General features: G+C 38.4%; 1 pseudogene; it reads right to left on the bottom strand.

Annotated features, from left to right (window-relative positions):
• Window positions 1–8,769: 8,769 nt before the first annotated feature.
• Window positions 8,770–17,983, bottom strand: LOC123812558 (annotated as a pseudogene).
• Window positions 17,984–24,143: the final 6,160 nt, after the last annotated feature.

Raw genomic sequence — 24,143 nt, forward strand, 5'->3', positions numbered from 1 at the left:
TCTTGTATCTTCTTTAAGATATGTCTCTACTTTTCATATTACATGGCTGGATATCTTCTGGACAGACTTCATATATATTATATATGTAAACATAATATATAAAAGAGGTCTAAGTTCTTTTAAAATTTTATATATGATATATATTCATTTTCTATATTTTTTCTACATTTTTGTTCAACATTTTCCTTGTGAGATACAGTTATATGTAACTGTAGTTCAATCATTTTCACTGTATCCAATCAGTGAATTGCATGTTTACTTTTTAGCTGCTCATGTATATTTTATCAAGTCTCTGGTTAGGACTATCTGATTTGTTCATAAAGTATTTATTGAGTGCTTACTCTGGGCCAAACATTGTTCTAAGTGATGCAGATACTACAATGAACAAAATAGACATCATAGACCTTACATTTTAGCTTAGAAGAGAAAATAGACATTAATCACTGACATAATATGTCAGTGATAGGAGCTAAGAAGAAACAAATCAACTTAAGTAGGATAGAGAGTAAAGATGACAGGTAGACGATACTGTTTTATATGGGTGGTTAGGAAGACCTTTCTGATAAAGTGACATATGAACAGGCATCTGAAGGAAGTGAGGAAGTAAACCAGGTCAATATCTAAGGGAGAAGAGAATGGCAAGGGCAAAAATCAAGTCTGGGAATGTGCAAGATGGGATCATGCTTGGAACAGAAAGGAGGCCGGTATAGCTGGTGTAGGAAGCGGGGATGAAGTCTGATCAGTAGTGAAGGAGTACAGATCTCAAGGGTCTTTTAGGCCATGGTAAGGCCATGGACTTCACTCTGACTGCAATAGGAAGCCATTGTAGGGTTTTGAGGAGAAGAGCAACGTGATCCAGTTTAAACCCAGTGTGTTGAGAATAGACTTTAGGAGGAAAAGTGGGAAAGAAGAGAGACAAATAAGAGGCTATTGCAAAAGTTAGGTAAAAAAGTTGTAAGATTATAATTTGGAACAGAGTGCTAGTGGGAGTGAGTGAGAAGCATTTGGATTCTGAATATATACTAAAGGTAGAGCTAAGCAGGATCTGCTTACAAATTTTATGAGATAAAGGAGTCAAAAATGACTCTAATGTTTTGGGGCTGAGTATCCAGAAGAAAGGAGTTGCTATTTACTAAGATGTAGCAGCCTGGGGATATAGTAAGTTTTGGGGAGAGTCAAGAGATTTGTTTGGATATTTATGTTGGGGACTTGTAAGGAAAGGAGACTGGTAAGCAGCTGTCTACACCAGTCTGGAGTTCAAAGGAGAAGCTCTGGGCTCAAGTTCTAAGTGAGAGCTTCAGCAGCAGATAGATAAAATTTAAAGGTAGGGAAATTAGCAGGTTAGAAAGGAGAAACAATGAGAAATGAGCCTGAAAAATGATGATGGAAACTGAAAATAAGTTGGTGGTGAAATGGAGTAAAACCAAGAGACTGATATCTTGGAAGCTACTGAGCCAAATGTCAAAAGATTCCCCTCAATCATACACTCTGAGGATAATAACTCTTCCCATGGAGGCCTATGGCTGAATATTTCTGAAAAGTTAATGAATTTAAATATATGCCTATAAGTTAAGAAATAATAAAAAATTTTTGAAGTTGCATTATGGTAGTGGGATTATAATAATGTAATATTAACTTTATTGTAATCATCTTAAACATTTAACTATGTTTTCATTGAAAATGATCTTCATTTAAAACTTTTTAATTAATGTCTCAACCTGTCATTCTTTTCTATTGTGCACATTAGCTTAGATTCTCGTTAGCATTTTGATAGTTTAATGTAAAAGTCCAACTGGTGCATTTTTTTCTAATGGAAAGAAGACATAACTGACTGCTAATGCCTGCATCTCTTAAACCTCACATAAAAAGATTAACTATTTTTATTTATGAAAGATGTGTTGTTAGTAAAGTCTTTAATACCCTTGCACTTGGGGGAGGGGATATGAGTTATGAAAGTCATATTCAGTAACTAGAATTTTTTTTTTCTAGTTCAGCTCAAGTCATTCTTTAATGACTTGAACTAAATCATATTGATTTCCGTTTGGTGTTTCAGGACTTGTTTAAAGCCTTTGGCTCTTATAGGTACTATACTTCTGCTCCTGTTTGAAATGCAGTGTGAGTATCATAAAAGCCACCAGACATGTACCTTAATGAAGACAAATGTGCAAATAAGATGAGTTGCTCTTGAGTGTAGGCCAGCAGGACAGATTTTTAAAAATTCAAAAAGGTGAGAGGGATCTTAGAATGTATATAGGCAAATCCTATTGTTTTTTAGGTTAAGCAAATGAATCTTATCAGGTTATATTATTTATCCAAGGTGCCTCAACCAGTGAGAAAATCAGGCACCTTGGGTAGGAACCCAAGTATCCTACCTTCCAGATCAGCTCTCTGTACTAAGGAGCAATATCACTTAAAGGAAGGAAGTATCATCAGGATAAGAGAAGCTAATCTGATTGTAACTTGACTTAGGGTCTCTGGCTATTTTTCTGGTTTTATGTCAATACTCCTTTCATGTAATACCTTTGTGATCTCACTGAACTTGAAAATAATGCTACTAAATGGCAGATGCAAGTTATCATCATTCTCATTTTATATAGGTGATAAAATCAAGGCATAGATTTTCAGTTATTTCTCTAACATCACAGAACTAGTAAATAGGACAGCACCCAGATCTTCCAAATTCTATTTAATGTCTTTCTACAATTAGTCATATCAATAGAAATATTTAAATGATCTAACAAAATAATCTCAGAGGGAAAAAAAATCCACTTTTGTGTTGTACACCAGTTGGAAGACAAAGGGGATAAGCTGATGATAGGAAATGGAATGTTTGAAAAAATAGTAACTAACAGTGTTGCCATAGTAGCAAAACTGAGCAATTACAGGCATTGATGCAAATTTCTTTGAACAAAAAGAATCAAATTCTATGAGAGAAGAAAATTTTTGGTCAGTCCTTAACATAGTTTCAAAACACCAACTGCACAAATGCAAAGATGAGTAGATTTGAATTGACATCAGTTTTGGGGTGAGATGTGGGGATTTTCGTTCACTGAAAGCAGAATGTGATCCAATGTTGTGACACGGCTGCCATAAAAACTAATGCATTCCCAGGCTGCACTGATAGAAGATGTATGGAGTAAACTTCACTGGTTATTCAAGAGTTGAATCATTATATTCACATTTTGGTGCCACATTTTAAGAAGGATATTAAAAAGCTAAGTTTCATAGAGAAGGATGACCAGAATGCAAGTCTGGAAGCCATTGAAAATTGGGAGAATTACATGTTCTTTAAATTTATTCATTCGCTCAACAAAAATTTATTGAGTGCCCAACAGGGTTTAGTTGGCTACAAAGAACTTGCCAAGTACCTGAATGTGTTGGGGAGCCATGTGAAGGATCTTAGGTAGAGGAGTTCAAGCATCATTCTGGGAGCTACACTAAGCATAGGCTGTTTGGAGGTGTGGCAAGCTTGGAAGCATGGAGACAAGTCAAGAGGTTATTACAATGATTCAGGCAAGGGCAGATATTGTATGAGCCAGGGTGGTAGCAGGGGAGGAAAAAAGTGATTGGAATTTGGATATATTTTGAATTTGAGATATATTCATATAAGTGATGAGATTATTTTTTAAAAATAGGTTAAACTTAATTTAATCTCTGTGTCTTCAAAAGATAGTAACAGAACTCATGGATGGTGTTGGGAGGGGGAATGGGAGCAGGAGGAAGAATATGCCAGTTGGTAGATCTTTCTCTCTCTTTCTCTCTTTCTCTTTTTCTTTCTTTCTTTCTTTCTTTCTTTCTTTCTTTCTTTCTTTCTTTCTTTCTTTCTTTCTTTCTTTCTTTCTTTCTTTCTTTCTTTTTCTTTCTTTCTTTTCTTTCTTTCTTTCTTCTTCCTTCCTTCCTTCCTTCCTTCTTTCCTTCCTTCCTTCCTTCCTTCCTTTTTTTAAGATTTTATTTATTTATTTTTAGAGAGAGGGGAAGGGAAGGGGGAGAGAAACATCAATGTGTGGTTGCCTCTCTCACACTCCCTGCAGGGGACCTGGCCCGCAACACAGGCAAGTGTCCTGACTGGAAATCAAACTGGAAACCCTTTGGTTCACAGGCCCATGCACAATCCACTGAGCCACACCAGCCAGGGCAAGTTGGTAGATCTTTCAATGGTAGAGAGAGGAAGTGGGTGGGGGTAGGAAGAGCTGGAACATGCCTCTCTCCCTCTAATATCATATCATGTTAACTCAGTGTCAGGGAGAAAAAGTTTATAACTATTAGAAATGTTATAGAATTTCAAAAACTTCATAAAATTAGCAATGTAAATTATAAAACATAAAACCTATTATATTTGTTATACAATTATGTAAAAACAACACAAAATTTTTAAAAAATATAAAAGGAGGCCCTTGCCAGTGTGGCTCAGTCGGCATCATCTCGCAAACTGTAAGGCTGCCGATTCTATTCCTGGTCAGGGTACATGCTTGGGCTGCAGTTCAATTCCCAGTCAGGGCTACGTACAGAAGGCAGCCAACTGATGTTTCTCACATTGATGTTTCTCTTCCTCTCTTTCTCCCTCCCATCACCTCTCTCTAAAATAAAAAATTAAAAATACATTATACATATGGAATATAAAGAAAGACTATTACACAGCACTTGTTTGAGGAGTCACTTAGAATTACTAATTCCAAGCAGTCTGAATGACCACCACAACCTCACATCCCCATTCATTCTATAATCATTTCTTGTATTCTACAGCTATGAAACAGAAAAAAAACAATAAGAAGATGAACAGAAAGGCTAAATATGGACAAATATTCCTACCTCAAAATGGTCTGATGGGAAAGTAATTGAAATTGAACTTGGAGGACATAAAAACCATACCTATGGCATTTGGAGAAGAGTTGGAATGTGGGCTAAAAGCAAGACTAACATAGAAGCGACGGAGAACTCTAGCTATTAAAAGTATTACAATAATGGGATGATTTTTGATACTTTATGAGTATTCTTAGTAATTGATAGAAATAATTTGGTGCTACAGTATAATCGTGAGTTTATGATTTAATCAGTAATCATAAGTTAAGCCTCATCACTGTCATTATACATTAGTATATAAACAGAATTATGTTGTTGATGTGAAAGATAGTTAATGTTCTGATGATCAGAGAAATGAAATAGCCAAGTCTGTGAAGTAATGAACTCCCTGTCACTCTAACTGTTCAAGCAAGAGTTAGGTAACCATTAGTCAGTAACATTGAGTGGGGGAGGTATTTCTAAATTAGATGACCAATGAGCTCAATGACTTGACTGACAACTTACAGTTCTTAATAGTATATGAAGAAAACACATTTAAAGCCTTATGTCTGTATTTCACTATATGGTTACTAAATGCTTTATGAAGTAGCTCTGCCTTTTATTTGCCTTGAAATTATTCCTTTTAAATTTTAAACTCCCTTCCTTATTCCTCTGTCTTTGTATCTCTCTGTCATGCTGAGATAGCTGTACCTTGAGCTAATGGTATAGTCTCACCCTGCAATTTTGGGATCAAATTTGTTCTTAGACTAGGGAACAAGGGGTGCCACAAGAGCTCTAGGATAGAGGTTTACCAAGTCAACACACAGGCTGTGTTACATACAGCACAGCTTGTCATGATGTCGGTATTCTGGTCCCCTGATAACTAGGGTCGTGTGCTGTTTTCTTGTGATGGAGACTTTTTCTGGTACACCTATCTCACCAAGGAATTAATTTCTTGTCCCTGAACTGCCTCTCTATTTTTGTCAATTAAGCCTTCTTTCAAATATCTGTCTTGACTGTACTCTTCAATGTTCACTGCTGGAAACAAATACTACTGGAAGTATTTTAAGCAGAAAGAAATTTAATACATGTAATTAGATCATTACAAAAAAATCACTGAAAGGGCTGGAAGATTGGGTTATAAGCTGAGGTCCCAGGAATCACTCCCAGGAATCACTCCCAAATGCCATGAAAAACTGACTTGCCAGGGAAGTCACCTCCTCTACCATGAACCAGAAGGTAGGGAATCAGGAGTCTGCCACTAGAACTGTTCACATTAAAAACACATTAACAGCCCTGGCTGGTGTGGCTCAGTGGGTTGGAAATCATCCCACAAAGCAAAAAGTCGCCAGCTCAATTCCGGGTCAGGGCACATGCCTGGGTTGTGAGTTCAGTCCTTGATAGGAGGTGTGCAAGAGGCAATGGATGGATGTTTCTCTTGCACAAAAAACATGGTAGCTGCAATCCAACTGTCAGAAAGCGGGTACTACTGTCACTGCAACTGCTTCTTGAAATCCATGGAGACGAAACCCACAGCTCCATGACTGTGTTCGTCATCAGTAAACAGACTTTGCAGTAAGAAAGCCTCCACTTCAACTCTATCTTCTCAAATGCAACTAGGTGCATCTAGTTGGTGGAATTTAATCAAATGTAGAACTCTGTTGGCAAGGAAGCCTGGGAAATTTAGTATTTAGCTTTTCCATCTACTTCAGTACAGAAAGTCAGACTAAAATGAAGTGCCAGTAAATGCCGAGTGCCATGTTCAATACCATGCCCACATTGTACTGGAAGTCCCAACCAGTATAATCAGAGCAAGAAAAATAATAAAAGTCATATAGTCAGAAAGTAAGGAAGGAAGGAGCAAAACTGTTCTTATTCACAGATCATATGATTTGTACAAGGAAAATGATCAGAAACTTACAAAAAAAAACTTCTGGAAAAATTAAGTATGTATATCAAGGTCCCAGATATAAAGTCAGTATAAAAAAGTTCAATTGTATTTCTCTATATGAGCAGTGGTAAATTTAAAATTTTTAAATATTTATAATAGTATTTAGAAAATATGAAATACTGAGGAATGGATTTTATAAAATGTGGATAAGATTTGTGCACTGAAAACTATAAAATATTGCTGAGAGGACTGAAAGAAGACCTAATTAAATGGAGAGTTACATATTCACAAATTGGATGACTTACTCTTAAGATGTACACCTTCCTCAAATTGATGTTTAAACTCAATGCAAGTTCAGTCAAAATCTTAGCAAGTTTTTCAAAAAGACATTAATAATTTGATTTTTAAATTTATATGGAAATGCAAAGGACCTGCATAGTCAAGACATTGTTAAAAGAAACACCACAAACTTGGATGTCTTACACACTAGACTTAAAGACTATTTTGGGTTCCAGGACTCAGTTTGAAAGTGTATGTGTATTTGGGCAGGGTGTGGTTGCTGCACAAACCAAGCAATTCTCTGGCATCATCAGGGTGTCTGAAAATTCAGCCCAATTCTGACACTATCTACCTGGACACCCACACCTTGTACTACAGATCAAATGACTATAGATCAGAGGTTCCTACAATCTCCTGGGTTTTGATTCATTTTCTAGGGCTATTCACAGAACTTAGAAGTACATTTTACTTACCACATTACCAGTTTATTATAATAGGATATAACGTTTGCTGCTGGTGAGGGATAGAGAGAGAATGACAGCAAAGGAACATGAGTGAATTTTCTTGGGAGATGGAAATTTTCTTTAGTAGTTATAATTTTGTTAAAACTTACTGCCCTGGTCAGGTTGCTCAGTTGATTGGAGCATCATCCTGTGCACCAAAAGTTTGCTGGTTCAATTTCCGGTCAGAGAACATAACTAGGTAGTGGGTTTGGTCCTGGTTCGAGCGTGTAAGGGAGGCAACTCTCATGTTTTTCTCTCACATAGATGTTTCTCTCTCTCTCCCCCTTCCTCTCTCTCTAAAATCAATAAATATATCCTCAGGTGAGGATTAAAAAAAATCTTACTTAACAGTCAGTTTTTAAATAATTTACATATTAAAACATGCCCACTTAAAAGGGTGTATTTTATTATATGTAAATTATATATCAATCAAGTTGATTTAAACTGTAAAATCCCAAACTATCCAATATATGTACCTTTGTTCAAAAAACTAATTCCCAATTTATACTCCCTCCCAGGAGCATGTAACCATGTCTTTTATTGTTGCTGTAGTTTTCAATACTGATAATAACACTGGAGATGATTAACCCTTTTAAATTTTGTTCCATTTCTTTATGCTAAAAGAGGTATCTATCTAGCTGACTTGCATTTTCCAGATACTAGTGGCTTATCTGAAATGCTAATTTTTCTCCCTCTTCTTTTTTCATTTTTTAATTTTATTGTTCAAGTACAGTTGTCTCTCCCCTGCCCCAACCCAGCCATCCCCACCCCCCTCCTCTGACTCCACCCGGCCATGGAAATGCTAATTTTTAAAGGGGCAAACAAAGGAAAAGAAAGCAATATATAAGACTGAGAAGAAACAATGGGAGAGGCAAGAACAAAACCCATTTTCACAGGAGTAAAGGGAATAACCTTTTAACTCCCAGTCAGCCTCTCTCTCTCTCTCTCTTTTCATCCCTCCCTCCCTCCACAGTATTATTGTTTCTCTCTTCTCTTCGAGACAAAACTTTAGCAGCTATTTTTGGTTTTTCCTTATCCTGACCAACCGAATCATTTACAGGTCAATTGCTAAGTCCTTTGTAATAGTTCTTGCATCAGCATAATTTCCCCCCTCTTCATCACTTCGGCCACTTTAGTTCATTTGCCCTCTTTCTACTTTATTATAAGCAGACCAGCTAAGTCCTTACCTCTAAGTTCTCCTTCCAGCCCAACCTACTCTCCTCTCTGCAGTTAATTTTCTTTTTTTTAAATGCTCAATGATCTCTGATTTTTTTATTGGCCTCCTGACCCTTCCAAGGTGCCCCATTTCTGCTGTCTTTAATGGTGCAGAACTTTGGCTTCATTACCTCAGACACCACAGTGCCATCCATAGTCCTGCAGGTGGTGGTCTTTTAGGTAGATGTATGGAGTGGCTGTTGTCCAGGGCATCACCAAGAGTGAAGTCCTCCCCTTGTTCTAGCAGGCACTGGTAGGTGGCAAGGTCAGCCTCCAGCCTGACCTTGATGTTCAGCAGGGCCTCATACTCCTGGGTCTGGTGCTGCCCCTCTGCCTGGGTTGGGCCAGCTCTGACTCCAGGTGCAGCAGGATCCCATTGAGTTGTTCCATCTGCATGGCACAGTGTGGCTCCACCTCCCTCAGGTTGTTCTCAAAACTGACCTTTGGATTCCTCATTGAGTCCAGGTCAGTCTCCAATGACTGGACTGTACATCTCAGCTCCATGAGTGTCGTCTCAGCAGCTCTTATATCAGCGGTCTGCGAGGTGACCACTGTGGTGCTCTCCTCCATCCACTGGGACTAGTACTTGTCTAGCTCCTCTCGGTTCTTCTGAGCTAGCTCATCTTACTGGGCCGAGATGTTTACCATGATCTTGCTGAGTTCCTCAGATTTGGGGGCATCCAACTTTATGGTCAGCACAGAGTTGGCAATCTAGTTTTGTAGAGCATTTGCTTCTTCCTCGTGGTTCTTCTTCACAAAGAGCAGCTCCTCCTTGAGAGCCTTCATCTCTGTCTTTAGCTGTAGACTAGTGATAGTGGAGTCATCCGTGACCTTAGAGAGCCCACAGATGTCATTCTCAACACAGTGGTTAGTGGCCAGCTCCAAGTCTTATTTGACTCTGAAGTCATCAGCAGCAAGATGGGCACTGTTAATCTGCAGAACAATGAGGGCATTGTCCACAGAATTTGCAAAGATCTTAGCCCTCAGGTCCTCAATGGTCTTGAAATAATGTCCCCAGTCTTTGATTTGGGGTCCCCTCTTTTCCAGGTATTCCCTTATTTTGCTCTCTAGTCTCTGATTATCAGCCTCCAGGTTTCTCACCCTTTCCAGGTAGGAGGCCAGGCGATCATTCAAACATTGCATTGTCTCTTTGCTCTGGATGCTTCCTATGCCCACCAAACCCCCTGTCCTCCCCACGGCCAGGCCCCTAGATCCACAGCTGCCCCTATACACTGGTGGAATGGGACACCAAGATCTGAGAGCTCAAGCTGCTGGCTGGCCAGGCCCAGTGGCTGGATGACTGCACAGAGACCAGGGTCCAGTTTGTGGAGAAGCTAGACCCAGTCCTGAAGCTCCTGCTGTTCAGGGAGGAAAGCCAGAAGCTGAGGCTCTGGTTCAGGCAGCAGTGTTGCTAACTTTCTTGAAGCACATTTCTACAATGGTGCTCACAGCATCAAAAACAAGCAAGAAGCAACCACAACAACAAAATTTCAATGGGCTGCTTACTAACTAAAATCCCAATATCAGCATTCAAAATATTCCAGAACTGGGATTTGATCTGCATTCCTACACTTATATTCCATTATTTTCTTACATCTACTCAGGCTGTACAGTGTAGTAGTTGAAAGCTGTTATTATTACTTCTGTATTAACAAAAGCAACATGGAAAGCCAAATGTTTTTAAATAAGCTGTATGCAAAGAGAAACCTCTGGCACTTCATCAAATATTCAGAAAGACCTCATTCATATCCCACAGATGTTTCTGTGACTTGGTTTTCTTGCAAAGTACATGTTTCCTTTAGGTCTACCACCATAAAAATGGTGTGTACCTTTTCTGTGTTATTTGGAGACTTATTTAGCTCGTTCATTCTCTAAACAAAGATTCATATACAGAAAATAGCCTTTTGAACTTGAACAAGTCCTTATTTTACATAGTCTAAGAAACCTTGGTTATGCTTTCAGAATAATTTTTCTTTGTCTTAAATGATACAATCTGTAATAACTGTAATTGAGGACAAACTAAAATATGCTATACTAATAAGGTCTGACAAAAAATTAAAAGATGAGTAGGGCAAAGCCCTTTAACCATTTTACAGTCTGGTGAAAGGTCAAGATAATAAATCCTGAAAATCTTTAACTTAAAGTAAAAATACTTTCATTGCTATTAGAGGCACATGAAATGTTATAGTGGCTCAAAGAAAGGACAAATCCTAACTGGTGTGTGAATCAAGGCTTTCTGACAAGGCTTCTGACAGGCAGGATTTTGACAGGCAGAGATGGTTCAAAGAAGTTTCCTAGGCAGAAGGATAAAACTAGAGTTCAGAAAGTGGTTGGGGTTTTCAGGGAGGAATGAGTGTGCCAGGCTGACTGATCCATACTCTCCATAGTGGGGGGCAGTCAGTGAGGTAAGTTAAACCCCTGTCTGACACATGCTCACCTGCCTGCAGTGAGCACGGAACACTGCGGATGGCTTGTTGAAACACGAGAGAAAGACATACACAGAGACAAGGAGTTTCTGTGGGGAAGTAAAAATGGAATGGCCACTCTCTCTCTAATGGGGAGAGTGCCTCGTCTCCATTCCCAAGCAGATTTCTATTGAGAAAACAGACTTAGTTTGTGGATTCACAGTCTGGCAGAAAACATCAGAAGAAGTAGGTGACTTACAAAGGTGCAGATAGAACCCCCACTGTGATTCTGGGTAAAGTTTAGGGTTTTTAACATATGAAAGGACTACAGGTTCCAAAGGTTTCCTGTCTGTGCCTTTAAATTCCAAGTTAATAACATCCTCCAGCAAACAGATTTCACAGGATCTTGCATATTCTATGTCCCAGGCCTGATTACCCCAGGGGTCCACCGTTTCTGGTCTGGGCTGCACCACCCCTGCTGGCCTGAGTTAACAGAGAAGACAAAGGCAGCCAGGAGACTTGGATTTCTCACAAGGACTCAGGTTTTGACAAAGCCGAGGGGGCAGGGGTTGATGTCAATCACCCCTTCATTTCCACAGTCCCATGAGTCTCTTCCCTTAAGGCATTCCCATGTGATTGTGTCTGTTTTAGATTCATTCTCTTTCTTAGAGAATTGTTACCTGTCATTGACTGATGATCATGCAATGAGAGCCAGGCATTAGAACAGGCAGCGTTCATGCCAGGGAAATAAGTTTTGTCTCCTTAGTGGCTCCTGGTCCGGAGGTTTTTCACTCAGCCTAAGTCAAGGGGGGTTACAGCTTCCTGATACCAGGCAGGGCGGTTCCCAACACCTGTCACTAGAAAGCCTAGAGCGGTAGGCTGAGGGGTTTAGACTTACGTCCAAAGCTAGGAGCCTGTTAGGTAGTACATAATAAATGCATGATTGGCATGATGTTTAAGGGTTCACCTGTAAGAATAGAAGAAGGGAGGAGAGCTCAGAAACTTAGGAGGAAAACTAGGAGTATATCTCAATACTAGATGAAAGTAATACATTGGGAGGAGGGAGTCGTAAAGAAGAAGGTAAATAGAAATGGCATTTTAAAAGGTTTTTACAGGGCTTAGCAGTGTATTAAAAGAAAAGAAGGAAGAAGACTAACTTTGAATGTGCCGCTACATGATACAGGCAATGGGCTCAACTATCTTTGTGAGGAAATCAGGAGAGATAAGAGGGAAGGCTTTCCAGATTAAGGAACAGGGAGAATGCTTGTTCCATTAAGAGAAATTAGGGGCTAGTTTAATTCAGATGTGTTGAGCTTCATGCTCTGGTGAAATAATTAGGTGGTGATCTTTAACAGAAATTGAAAATAAAACAGGGGAGCCCAGGAGCGGTGTCCAGTGAGGCGATACAGGTTTGGGAACCATCCAGGTAGTAGCGATGGTGACAGCTGAGGATAAGATCACCAAAAAAGAGCTTGTGGAGAGAGAAGGGCTCTGTGCCAAGTGATAATGATATCGATAGTCCTCAGCATCATTACAAACACTACTGAATTAGTATCATGCCAAACACTTCTTATGTTTTAGCTCATTTAATTAACACAATAAAGGAATCTATGAAAGTTATTGTTATGACTAATTAATCATTAATACATAGTATAAGAAATTATTTTTTAGAAGTAGACTTCCAGATGATTTCAAGATGTCAAGTAGTGAGGGGGGGGCCATAGAAGGGATAGGGAAAGAGTATCGAAGTTCATGTTTTCTTCAGAGAATGCTGATTCACTCCAGTTGTCTGTTAATAAAATAGAAACTTAATGTGAATTAAAAAGTGTTAAAGGGATTATAATATGCCCTTTAGTCATTGGGATACATACATGATGTCTGAAGCTGAAGCGTCCATCTTGTGCCCGGAATGAAAGCCACGTGATGAGAATGAGCCAGAAATACAAACATTCATTGAAGACATCATTGAGCAGCTACATGGCCCTGCTGTGCCTTTTCTGTAGACTCTGAAATTTATCAAGACAAAGAGACATTATTTCTATTTAATGATTTTCGCTTTAGGTGATATATCTTATATATCTATCTGGTTTCTATATGCAAATTATTCTACTCTACTCTTTTATTTTAGGTATCTTTTTCTTAAATAACCTGATTTTATTTTTCCATTCCAATCTGAGTTTTGACTTTTTACTAAGAGATTAAACTCAATTACATTTATGATCATAATTCTTATTTGTATTTGGTTGGAGGATGTAGAAATTGATCTTGAATTATTAGCTTAGGCAAAATACAAGTTCAGGGCTCCGGCAATCAGAAAAGGCAAGAGTACAGCTAGAGACTCGCTGACCAGAGACTTGATACTACCACAGTTCTCTGGCTCTGCCTCTCTTTGCTTCTCTCTGACTACTCTCGTCCACAGACACCTAGCCTTCCTTACCTTCGAAGTGAAATAAGACTTTCACACAGGTCCAGTTGAACAGACCCTGGAGAGGAATATGATGCTCAGTTTGTGCTAGGTGTCTGTGTGCCTGTCTTCTAGACCAGTTTCCAGGGCTGGGTGGTAAGGACTGGGGATGATGAGATTCTAAGACTGACCCATATTAAATTAGATGCTCACTACCAGATAATCTCGGCCAGGGGAGTAAGATCATGTCAAATGATGGTATCTCCATTTGGAATCTTTGGTTAGAGGTGGGTGGGGGCACAGAGACGTGGCTCAGAAAAATGCAAGGGGTACTGAGCAGAAAAAGAGGTAAATGACCAATTAAATTGTGACATAAATAAAATGTCCCATTTACACTACCTGGGTTTTAATCCCTTTCCTCTTTTTATATTCAGACTGTTCTTATCCTCTGCAATAATTAAGAAGCAAAGCATCCTATTTCAAATAAACCATCCTTAGACTTTCCCACATAACTATTAAAACTGAGAGCAACATAAGAACTTTACTTCCCTTTATGAAGGATGTGAAACCCAGGACTTCGGTTTCCTTTAGTGAAGCTTCTCCTTTTCTCTTCTCTGTTTTTTTTTCTTTTTCAATTAGACTGTAGTCACAAACTGCATCATTGTCTTTGTGCTAAACAGTATAAATCGTCTGTTTCCAGTAACTTTATTTCAAATTTATACACTATTTGTATAAATTCAATGTACCTCTCTATGTTTAACTTAATTATTGCTCCATTCCCTTTAGCTACCACTCTAGTTTTCTTGAATCTAAATCATTATTAATAGGTTGGGGTTCTGAAGCAGGCCTTTAGGACATTTATTTGGGAAGCAATCTAGTTTTTGAGTCCTTGAACACCTAAAAATGAATGTCCATGCCTTTAGTCTCTGTGGCAACAAGTTATGAACAAAGGCAAGGTTTTTATATTTTAATCCTACTTCACAGACAGGCAGGATTATTTTGTTTCTTAACAGTATCTGACTATATTTTTATTTTACCATATGTTCATGGAAGATTTTTCTTATTTGATATATTATCCTAGTTAATTGGGAGGGCTTTTCTTTTATTGTATTCTTTGAACCGTTTTAAGCAGAAGAGAGAGTAGTTCTGTGGCTGTACAGCTGGGTTTAGCAGCTTCAGAGTATGAACAAAGAAAATGGATGTTGGAGATTTCCTAAGCTTGAAGTCTGGCAAATAGGCTATGGCACAAGTTTATATACTGATGAGAGAGTTCAGTATAGTGTTCAAACAAGAGCACTACTGGCAAGCTGTTTATGGCGTTATACTGAGTAGGAAGGTAAATGAAGTTGCAGAAGGTAGACATTCTGAAAGAACAGGGAAATGTAAAGAACTGAATTTATTATTGGACAAACAGTTAAGCTCAGTGGGATACTGTGATCGAGAAGGAAATGTCAGAATTGGAAATCTCATTGCATCTTAGTTGCTTATTTCCCTTAATTCAAAACATTTAAATTTTATTTGAATGCCACAGTCATTATCAGTTTGATGCCATTAGCCCATTATTGGGTTGTCTTTCTACTGTATAATTTTTTAATAATTTTATTCTTGCTTATGCAAATATTGTACTTGTTGCTTATTTTATGTAAGTTAGATTCCTAACCAGCCTTTTGAGCTTTCTTATTTTCTACTCCAATTACTGTTAAGAGTCAGGAATGAGATATCCATTTTCCCCTCTGAGAATAATGCCACCTCTGTTTTAATCATCAGCTCTGGTCTTTACAGTTTCATTCTCAATGTAACAAATAAGCAAACTTTTTTGTAATTATGTATATGCAGGAAAACAACATGTGTGTCAGTTCTGAAGCAGAGAAGAATTAAAAGAATAGACTAATGTTAACTTCAACTTGGTAAATGCATACTTGTTATACAAGCCACAGAGCATTCAAACTGATGAAAAACCTCATCATGATTTTCTGATTAAATAATTGGACTTTATAATTTATGTTCTACTACATATCCTGCAAAAAACTTCATGGACTGCTTAACTGTGATTGTGACAAACTCTGGTGTTTAAATTCCAAGTTGTATCCTTTCCACTATTCTTCATTGCATCTTTATTTGTGTCTTAGGTGCCCTCTCAGACTGTAACTTCCTTGAGGGCAGGCACTCATTATATTTGCGGCTGAAATTTACCTGAGTCTATGTGTCTAAAGGGATTTGTATAGAAAGTGGTTGTGACATGAAGAATTAACTTCATTGCTGGAATATAATTCCTATCCCTTTGTAAATATAAAGCACATTTTATTTTGGTAATTAAATATAATACCAAATATTTACATAATATTAAACATGGTAATAATTCTGAAACCCACTAGAAATAAAGGAGGAAAAATTTTAATTGGAATTACACTTGTGGTTCAAAACATCCTATCAGAAAAAGAGAAATATTCCAGCAAATCAAATCCTCTTCTAATAAACTCTAATAAACTATGTATGTAGTCACTGTCACTTGAACTACTCTCGCTTTCCAATTTTTAACCTCAGTTTGTACCAAGCACAACCACACATAATTACTAAATTGGAGACATTCTCTAGCTATGCTTTCATATCTTATTCTGACTCAAACACTGCATCTTTAGCAGTCCCTAGGTTAGTCAATGCCGTTAGTCATTTTAACTGTGTGCTAGTCTGTCTTCCCCTATGGTTGAACATGTACCTTGCTTCTAATGTTTTTGCTATTGTGAATTATACTGCAAAGAACAGTCTTGAACCTCAGTCTGTGTCTGTACCTTCTATCATTTCCCTGGGATAAATCCCAACATCAGCCAAGATTTTAGAAGGAAATTGATGGCAGGGTCAAAGTGTTTAGTTCAATTTAATACACATTTCTTCCTTTAATAAAGGGACTGATTACAAGCGATGTGGGCAGGGTTAAGGGAATCAACAAGGAATGGTAAGCACTCGGACAGAACTGGCAAACAAGCCCTCGGCTTTCCTAGACCTGAGGGAGAAAGGGTGGAGAGTGGAAGGACGTATTATTTGTGGAGCACAGAGAAAGCCTCCGCTGAGCAATACAGGCTGCCCCACAGAGCACTGTGGCCTTAAAGCTGTGCTTCTCAAACTGTGGTACTCGCACCAGCAGCATCAACAACACCTGGGAATCTCTTAGGAATATAAATTCCCAGGCTCTACCCCATCCGGCTGAATCAGAACCAAAGCACCCACGTGGTTTTCATGTGCTGAAGTTTGAGAACCACTGGTTTCGAACTCATAAAACCATGGAAGTGGGGGGTGGGGGTCAGGTGGTGGGAGGTAAATGTCCCCAAATTTCCCTTCTTCTCTCTCTCTCCTTTCAGTGTCTTCATTGCCTAAACCCAACTAGAAGCTAACAAGCAAGGCAGCCCAGGGAACACATGGATGAGAAATAGTAGGACCTGGGGGGTGGAGTGTGACATGAAGGGGCTGAAGAATAGCCCAATCTCTAACTTAGAATCATTGGATCAAACCATAAACAATTGTATGCATTTTAATACATATTAGCCAGTTGTTTTTCATTTTAAAAAACTTACAAAGACAGCCCTGGCTGGCGTAGCTCAGTGGATTGAGTGCGGGCTGTGAACCAAAGTGTCACAGGTTCGATTCCCAGTCAGGGCACATGTCTGGGTTGCAGGCCATGACGCCCAGCAACCGCACATTGATGTTTCTCTCTCTCTCTCTCTCTTTCTCCCTCCATTCCCTCTCTAAAAATAAATACAAATAATAAAAATTATTAAAAAAAAAACTTACAAAGACACACGTTTACCAGTGGTGGCTAAGACTGCCGATCTGATGGAATTCTTGCTAACTTTGCATATGAGGTTTTAAAAACAAGTCTGCTCTGACTTTGTAAATTAAAGATGTTATCTCAGTCTTAATTTGCATAATGAGAATATTTTTAAAAACATGTTTATTGCCATTTGCATTCTTCCTGGATATTATCTATTTATGTCCTTTGCTATTTTTTTCCTAATTTGAAAGAGCTCTTTTTCAATACTAAGATGATTTCCTCTCTTTCTGTCATAATTGTTGCAGGCCTTTTTTCTCAGATTGCCACTGGTCTTTTATTTTGGATGTATGGAAATTTTATATCATCAGATTTATTATTCTTATTCTTTATGATGAATTTTTTTATTTGGTTAGCCCTCGCCTCTTTAAAAATTATTTCTTTGGGCCATGATGATGAATCATAACTTGGCTTCTATATCAATTTCCTGTTACTAGTGTAACCAATTGCCTCACAATTAGTGAGTTAAAGCAATACAGATTTATTATCTTACTGTTCTGGGGGTCAGAAGTCCAAAATGGGTCTCACTGGATTAAAAATCAAGTTGTAGGCAGGGCTGCACACCATTTGGAGGAGAAACTGTTTCCTTGCCTCTTCCAGCTTCTAGAGGCTGCCTGCATACCTTGGCTTGTGTGCTTTTCCTCTGCCATCAAAGCACATCACTCCAATCTCTGCTTCAGTCATCACAGCTTCTCCTATTCAGACTCTCCTGCCTCCCTCTTTTACTTATAAGAACCCTCCTGATCAAATTGGGCCCAGCTGGATAACCCAGGAAAATCTCACTCTGTTGAGATAAGTACCTTACTCTGGCAAAGTCTGTTTTGACATTTAAGATAACATATTCACAGGTTCTGGAGATTAGGTCATGGACATCCTTAGGGGCATTATTCTGCCTACTACAATATCTACCACCCGATCCTAGCTGCCGGCCCAGCATGGTCCACTGTAAGCACCCACCTAGGTACATTACCTTTACCTCTTCCAAGAGATATTTTCCAGACATTCTTTCCAGGTTGACATTAGTTTTTGTTAAGGACCATTTTGTCATCCCCTTTCTTTTTTTAAATCACCCACAAAATATTAAACTATTTTGATGACTATGATAGTTTTCCCCATAGCCCAAATAGAATTTCTGTGTCCAAATTCCCCATCTTTATAGCTTATTTTCCTTTATACTTACCATTGGGCCAAATCCCATAAACTATTTTGAATGTCTATAGCTAATTTATCTGTGAAGCTAAATATCTGTCAAATATCACACTATCTCTTATGGTAACTTCCAATTTGCATTACACTCAAAGCATTAAAACCTCAATTTTAGAGAGGTTCACTGTACTCCAATATTCATGATTTAAGAAGTATACCTCTTAACTTCAATGTCTTTGGTTATATTTTGCTTGTTTGCTTGTTTTGTTGATTAGGGTCCACTTATAGGTGAGATCATATGGTATTTGTCTTTTAATACCTGGCTTATTTCACTTAGCATAATGCTCTCCAGATCCATCCATGCTGTTTCAAAGGGTAGGAGCTCCTTCCTACTGTGTAGGATTCCATTGTATAAAGAACAAACTGACAGTAACAAGTGGAGAGACAGGAGTGAATAATGGGGGGGGGGGGGAGAAGGGGAAGTGTTTTTAGGAACATGTATAAAGGACACATGCACAAAACCAAAGTGGGGTAGGATCAAGGGTGGGAAATGATGATGGGTGGGATGGGGGGAGTGGTAGGGGGAAAATTGAGACAACTGTACTCAAACAATAAAAAAATGTGAAAAAAGAAGTATATCTCTATTCATTGGAATGAATATTTACTTTTTCTCTCACTATCACTGTGATTAGTATTGGAGATATAAATAAAAATAGGACATCATCTTTGTCTTCAAGGTCAAAGGGAAAACATGATTCCAATCACCTTTGTCACAGTTTTTCAATTCTAAAATAAAATAAGAAGTTCATATGTTTGTCTTTTCTCTCAACACATGAGCTCATTAAGAACTTCAAATCCATGTCTTGTATGTGTTTTTGTATATGCATGTTTATAGATGCACTATATATTCTGAAAAGAGAATGTGGTATAGTGAGTTTATAATAATATAATTATTATATTGGTTCAAATCTTGGCTTTACCAATTATTTGCTTCATGATCTTATATGAGTATTTAACGTCTGTGAGGCTTAGTTTACAGATGTGTAAAATGTGGATGAAAATACCCACCTCACCAGGACTTTGTAAGGATTAAATGAGACAACACATGTAAAAGCACTGAGAATAGCCTGGCGTACAGTCAGTCCTCAAATGTGTGCATGAAGTGAAAATGTCAAGTGGAGATGGTTTCCTTCTATTGTAGAGTGATTAATAGCACAAACTCTATAGCCAGGCTGCTTGGTTTAAAATCCCGGCTCTACCATTTTCTAGCTGTGTGATCTTGACTATACAGTGGGAATTATAATAATAATTATTATGAGAGCCATCACAAAGGTTACATGAGTCGTGGACTCTAAAACATGCAGCATGCTCAGAAGAGTGCCTTCCAATCAGAAAGTGCCATATGGTTGTTGGCTGTAATTACATATCTCCCTAAACTCATAGTTCCTCACAAAAGAGTATTACAGATATATTAGTTACATTAACTAATACAGTTATATTAATTATATTAACTAAACTTACAGTTTCTCAACATCAGGTATTTGAGCTTCTAGTACAGTGTGATATAATGAAGAGACCAGTGTCCTGAGCCCACCCACATTTGTAAGCAAGGCTGACCACGCCTCTGTTCCTGAGAGCTGATCTCCTCCTCTGTGGAAGTCAGCGCTGATCTCTCCCTAACCCAAGATTTTTTTTATCATCACCACGTTAAGAAATATAAATATCACAGATGACCTAGGATTACATCCTGAAGACTGGGTGTTTTACCTTGTATGAGTCACTGAGCCTCTTTCTTTCCCTTCGTTACATGTGAATGTTTTTAAATGGACAAACATCATTTCTGCTGACTGGATTGTAGTTTTTCCTAAGGTGGGGGAGTGTGGGGGGGGCTCTGCCCACAGGGTGCCCCCCTCCCCAGCCACCATGGATGAGAATAAGTCTACCAAGACATGATCTGCTTGGGGAGGAAAGGTGGTCCATCTCTCAAAGGGAAAGGGCCAGGAGCCTTTTCCTCAATGGGCTTTTATTGGGTTTGTTTGCACAAGAAAACAGGTAAAGCTCATTAATCATTGTCGGGCAGTAAGGATCAAACAATAGATAACAAAGAACTCTGAGGGCCTATTCTGAATCAGGGTCTAATAGCTAAAGAGCAATAAAACTTATGAGGAACAAATTCATTTCTTGCTTGGACCCTTATTTAATTGAGAGCATTCTAAACAAAGCAGGTTTCACAGGACTTTACATATTCTTTCTTAGGCCTGATTGTCCTAGAAACCCGCCCTTTCCAGCATAGGGCTGCACCGCCCTCTGTCATTGTTTCAGGCTTAAGTCAGGGCAGGGAATTTAAGGCAGCCAAGAGATTAGGAGACTTCTCGCAAACAGAATAAGGACTCAGGCTTTGTCAAAGCTGAGAGGTGAGGGTCCATCACCCCCTTTCTCCATAGCCCCCCAAATCCTTTCCTGGGGCCTCCATGTGATCATGCCTGTCTTAGATCATTCCTCCCTTGGGGAATTTACCCATCACTGGCTAACCGACCAAGCATTGGGGGCCAGTTGTGGATGAAGTAAAAGGAGCAGAAGCAGCACTCCTGCCAGGGAGATAAGCTTTGTCTCCTTAGTGGCTTACTGTCCAACATCTCTCCCTCAGCCTTAGCCTTGGAGGGGGTTACAGCTTCTGAAACCAGGCAGGGAAATTCCCAACAGGGGAGAACTGTTTTAATTTAGGGAAATATCTTAACAATGGGTTGAAATGCAAGTGGGATCAAAGAACATCTATTAGAAGGGGAAATTTTAACTAAACTGTGCTCAGTGGAGAAGTAACAGAAACAAGGGTTGAGGGAGAACATGAGAGAAGGAAGAAGGGACCGAAGGGGCATGAGAACCTGGCAGGAGGCCGCAGAAAGCTAACCTATAGAAATTTAAAGTGAACAAATAAAGAACTTTTAGAAAAAAGGCATGTTCAATATTCAAGTCTATGTTTGTATTTCTTTGACATAACCCCCCTTTTCCTCTCCAAGATGGCACTAAAGTCTGATGTGTCTGCCTTTATATGCGAGTGTGTGAGTGCGGAATGAAGAACCAGCAATGGGGAGTGTGTCCTACCCCACGGGCACTTCTCCCTGACACTGTGTGGATCTAAGAACATCATATGAGAACGACAATAGATTTGAAATTTCAGGTGGCAATGAAAAGCAAAATGCACAGTCATCCAGAGAGGCACGTCTTCTCTACCATATTAGAGGGGGGTGACCTTAATTAAGAAGCTGAGAAAAAAATCACAACTATCTTATTTGCTACCATTGTGGTAAAGATCAACTGTGAAATATCTCAAATATAGGGTTTCCCTGTATAGGGTTGTTTTTGGTTTTTTGCTTGTTTGTTTGTTGCTCTTGATCGATTCAACAAAGAGGCATAAAGGGCCAAATAAGTGCCAGGCATTATCCTAGGCCCTGGGGATACAGCAGTGAACAAAACAGAAAATCCCTGCTCCTAGAACTTAGTTTTGGGGAGTGCTGAAATGGGGAGAAGAGAGAGGATCATGTGAGTAAGCGGAAGATATATCAGATATATACAGATCAAAATAAAGCACGGGAGGAAGATGGGGAGTATCACAGCTGGGTAGGGAGAGGGTTTGACTTAAAGCAGGGAGGGACAGGAGACCCTTACTGCAAAAATGAATTTGAGCAAAGACCTAAAGAAGATGAGCAAGCAAGCCTTGTAGATGTCTGAGACAAAAACATTTCAGAAAGAGGAAATAATCACTGGCCTTGAGCTGAGAGTGTGACTGATGGTTGGAAAGCCAGCATGGCTAGAGGGAAATGAGAGAGGAAAAGTTGTAGAAGAGGTCGGAGAGGTAGGGGATGTGTGTGGGGGAGGGAAGCACGTTTGTACAGGCAGACGTTCTGAACCCTGACTGTACATCAGAACCACCTGGAGAACCAGCTCAAAGCAGCCAACCCTGATGTAACTGGGCTGGGATAAAACCTTAGCATGGGTAGGTTGTGAAAGAGCCGCACATGAGTCTAGCATGCAGCCAGGACTGACAACCGCTAATGTGAGCAACGTGAACAACTGAAAAGCTTCCTCCAGAGAAGGAAGGGAGGCTTCTGAAGGGTTTGAAGTAGAGAAGTGAATTACATGTTCTGATGTAGACATTAAGAGGATACCCTGGCTTCAAAATGTATGCCATCCAGTTACATTCAATGTATCTTTTAAACCGTTTTAAAATCTCTCATGAAACAGCCAGGGTAAAAATTTAAACAATGTTAACTGTGTTTGAGTTCATAAAAGTACCTGGCACACAGCAGTTGCTAAACATTAGCATGTTACCATGAGTAAGTGTTTCGCTATGGTTTCATAAAAATGTAAGATATCAAAATTATAACAAAAAGGCTGTATGTTTACAGTATATTTGGTAAAATGCTGTTTAATATTATTCTTCAGTTTCTGATGGAAATTTATTGAATGATACCTAGTGAATTAGAAAATATGCAGAGCCCTACTTTGTTTCCGACTTTTGAACAGGAAAATACGGACTTAATGCTTATCTAGAAAACCTTGCCTGGGATTGGAAATGATGCCTATCTGTGATAAATTGTATGAAACTCCTGTAAGGGTGATAAATAACAACCATCCTTGTTGCATAGCAGCACAGAAGTTAAATGACAAAATCTTTTCTCTACTGGATTAAATGCCATTTACAGCAATTCTCTGTGAAATGTTTTATTGTTATGTAAATTACATGCCATTCTCATTCTGATAGTGTACTAATTGTTTTTCTCTTTTTTCCTTTGCAAAAACAAAAAAAGAGAGAAAATAAAAATATTCTGTTAATACTGGAAAACATTCTTTTTGTTCTGGGGTATTTGAAAAACCAGCTGTAAAATGTGAATTTCAATACAGTGTTTCAAAAATGTAGTAACTCTGGGAGCTCTATAAAACTGAAATCCACCCACAGCTTTCCAGAACCTAATATCCACATTCACCAGGGAAATTATTAATGTATTTCTATTACCCCCTAAGTATTATTATTTAAAAAATGTATGTGTTACAATCATAAGAGAAGTTAGATTAATAGAAAAAGGAAAAAGTAGGTCTTTGCAGTGTGAAACTAGTAACACAAACCCACAACAAAAGCTGTTTTTGTTTCAAAATGGGTAACTAAAATAAGTGATGGGCATTTTCCTGTATACAGGAAAAAACCTGTTTTAATGCATTTCTCCTCTTTCAATTTGTAATGTTTTATAATAAAAAAATGTCAAGAATATACAAAAGTAGAGAGAATGGTATAATCATCATCCAGCTTAAACAAATATGTCTGCTAATATTTCTTGTCCTGAAATCAATTTTCTCAGATATTAATAAAGCCTTCCCTACTTTATTATGAATAGTGTCTGGTTGGTGTATATTTTTTCTACCCTTTTACTTTTAACCTACCTAAGTCTTCATACTTAAAATGCATTTTTAAAAAGATAGCACCATTGAGTCTCTCTTTTTAAATCCAATCTGACAATCTCTGCTGTTGCAGTGGAATATTTAGACATGTATAGTTAATGTAATTAAAGATATAGTTAACTTTAAGTCTATTAAGTTGCCATTTGTTTTCTAGGTGTTACATTCTTTTTCACATTATTTTAGATTGTATATTCTGTTTTATCTCCATTATTAATTTATTAACTGTATCTGTTTTATTTTTTAG

This window comes from Phyllostomus hastatus, unplaced genomic scaffold (genome assembly GCF_019186645.2).
Source record: "Phyllostomus hastatus isolate PE091 unplaced genomic scaffold, TTU_PhHast_1.1 phas_scaffold_93, whole genome shotgun sequence".
Lineage (NCBI taxonomy): Eukaryota > Metazoa > Chordata > Mammalia > Chiroptera > Phyllostomidae > Phyllostomus > Phyllostomus hastatus.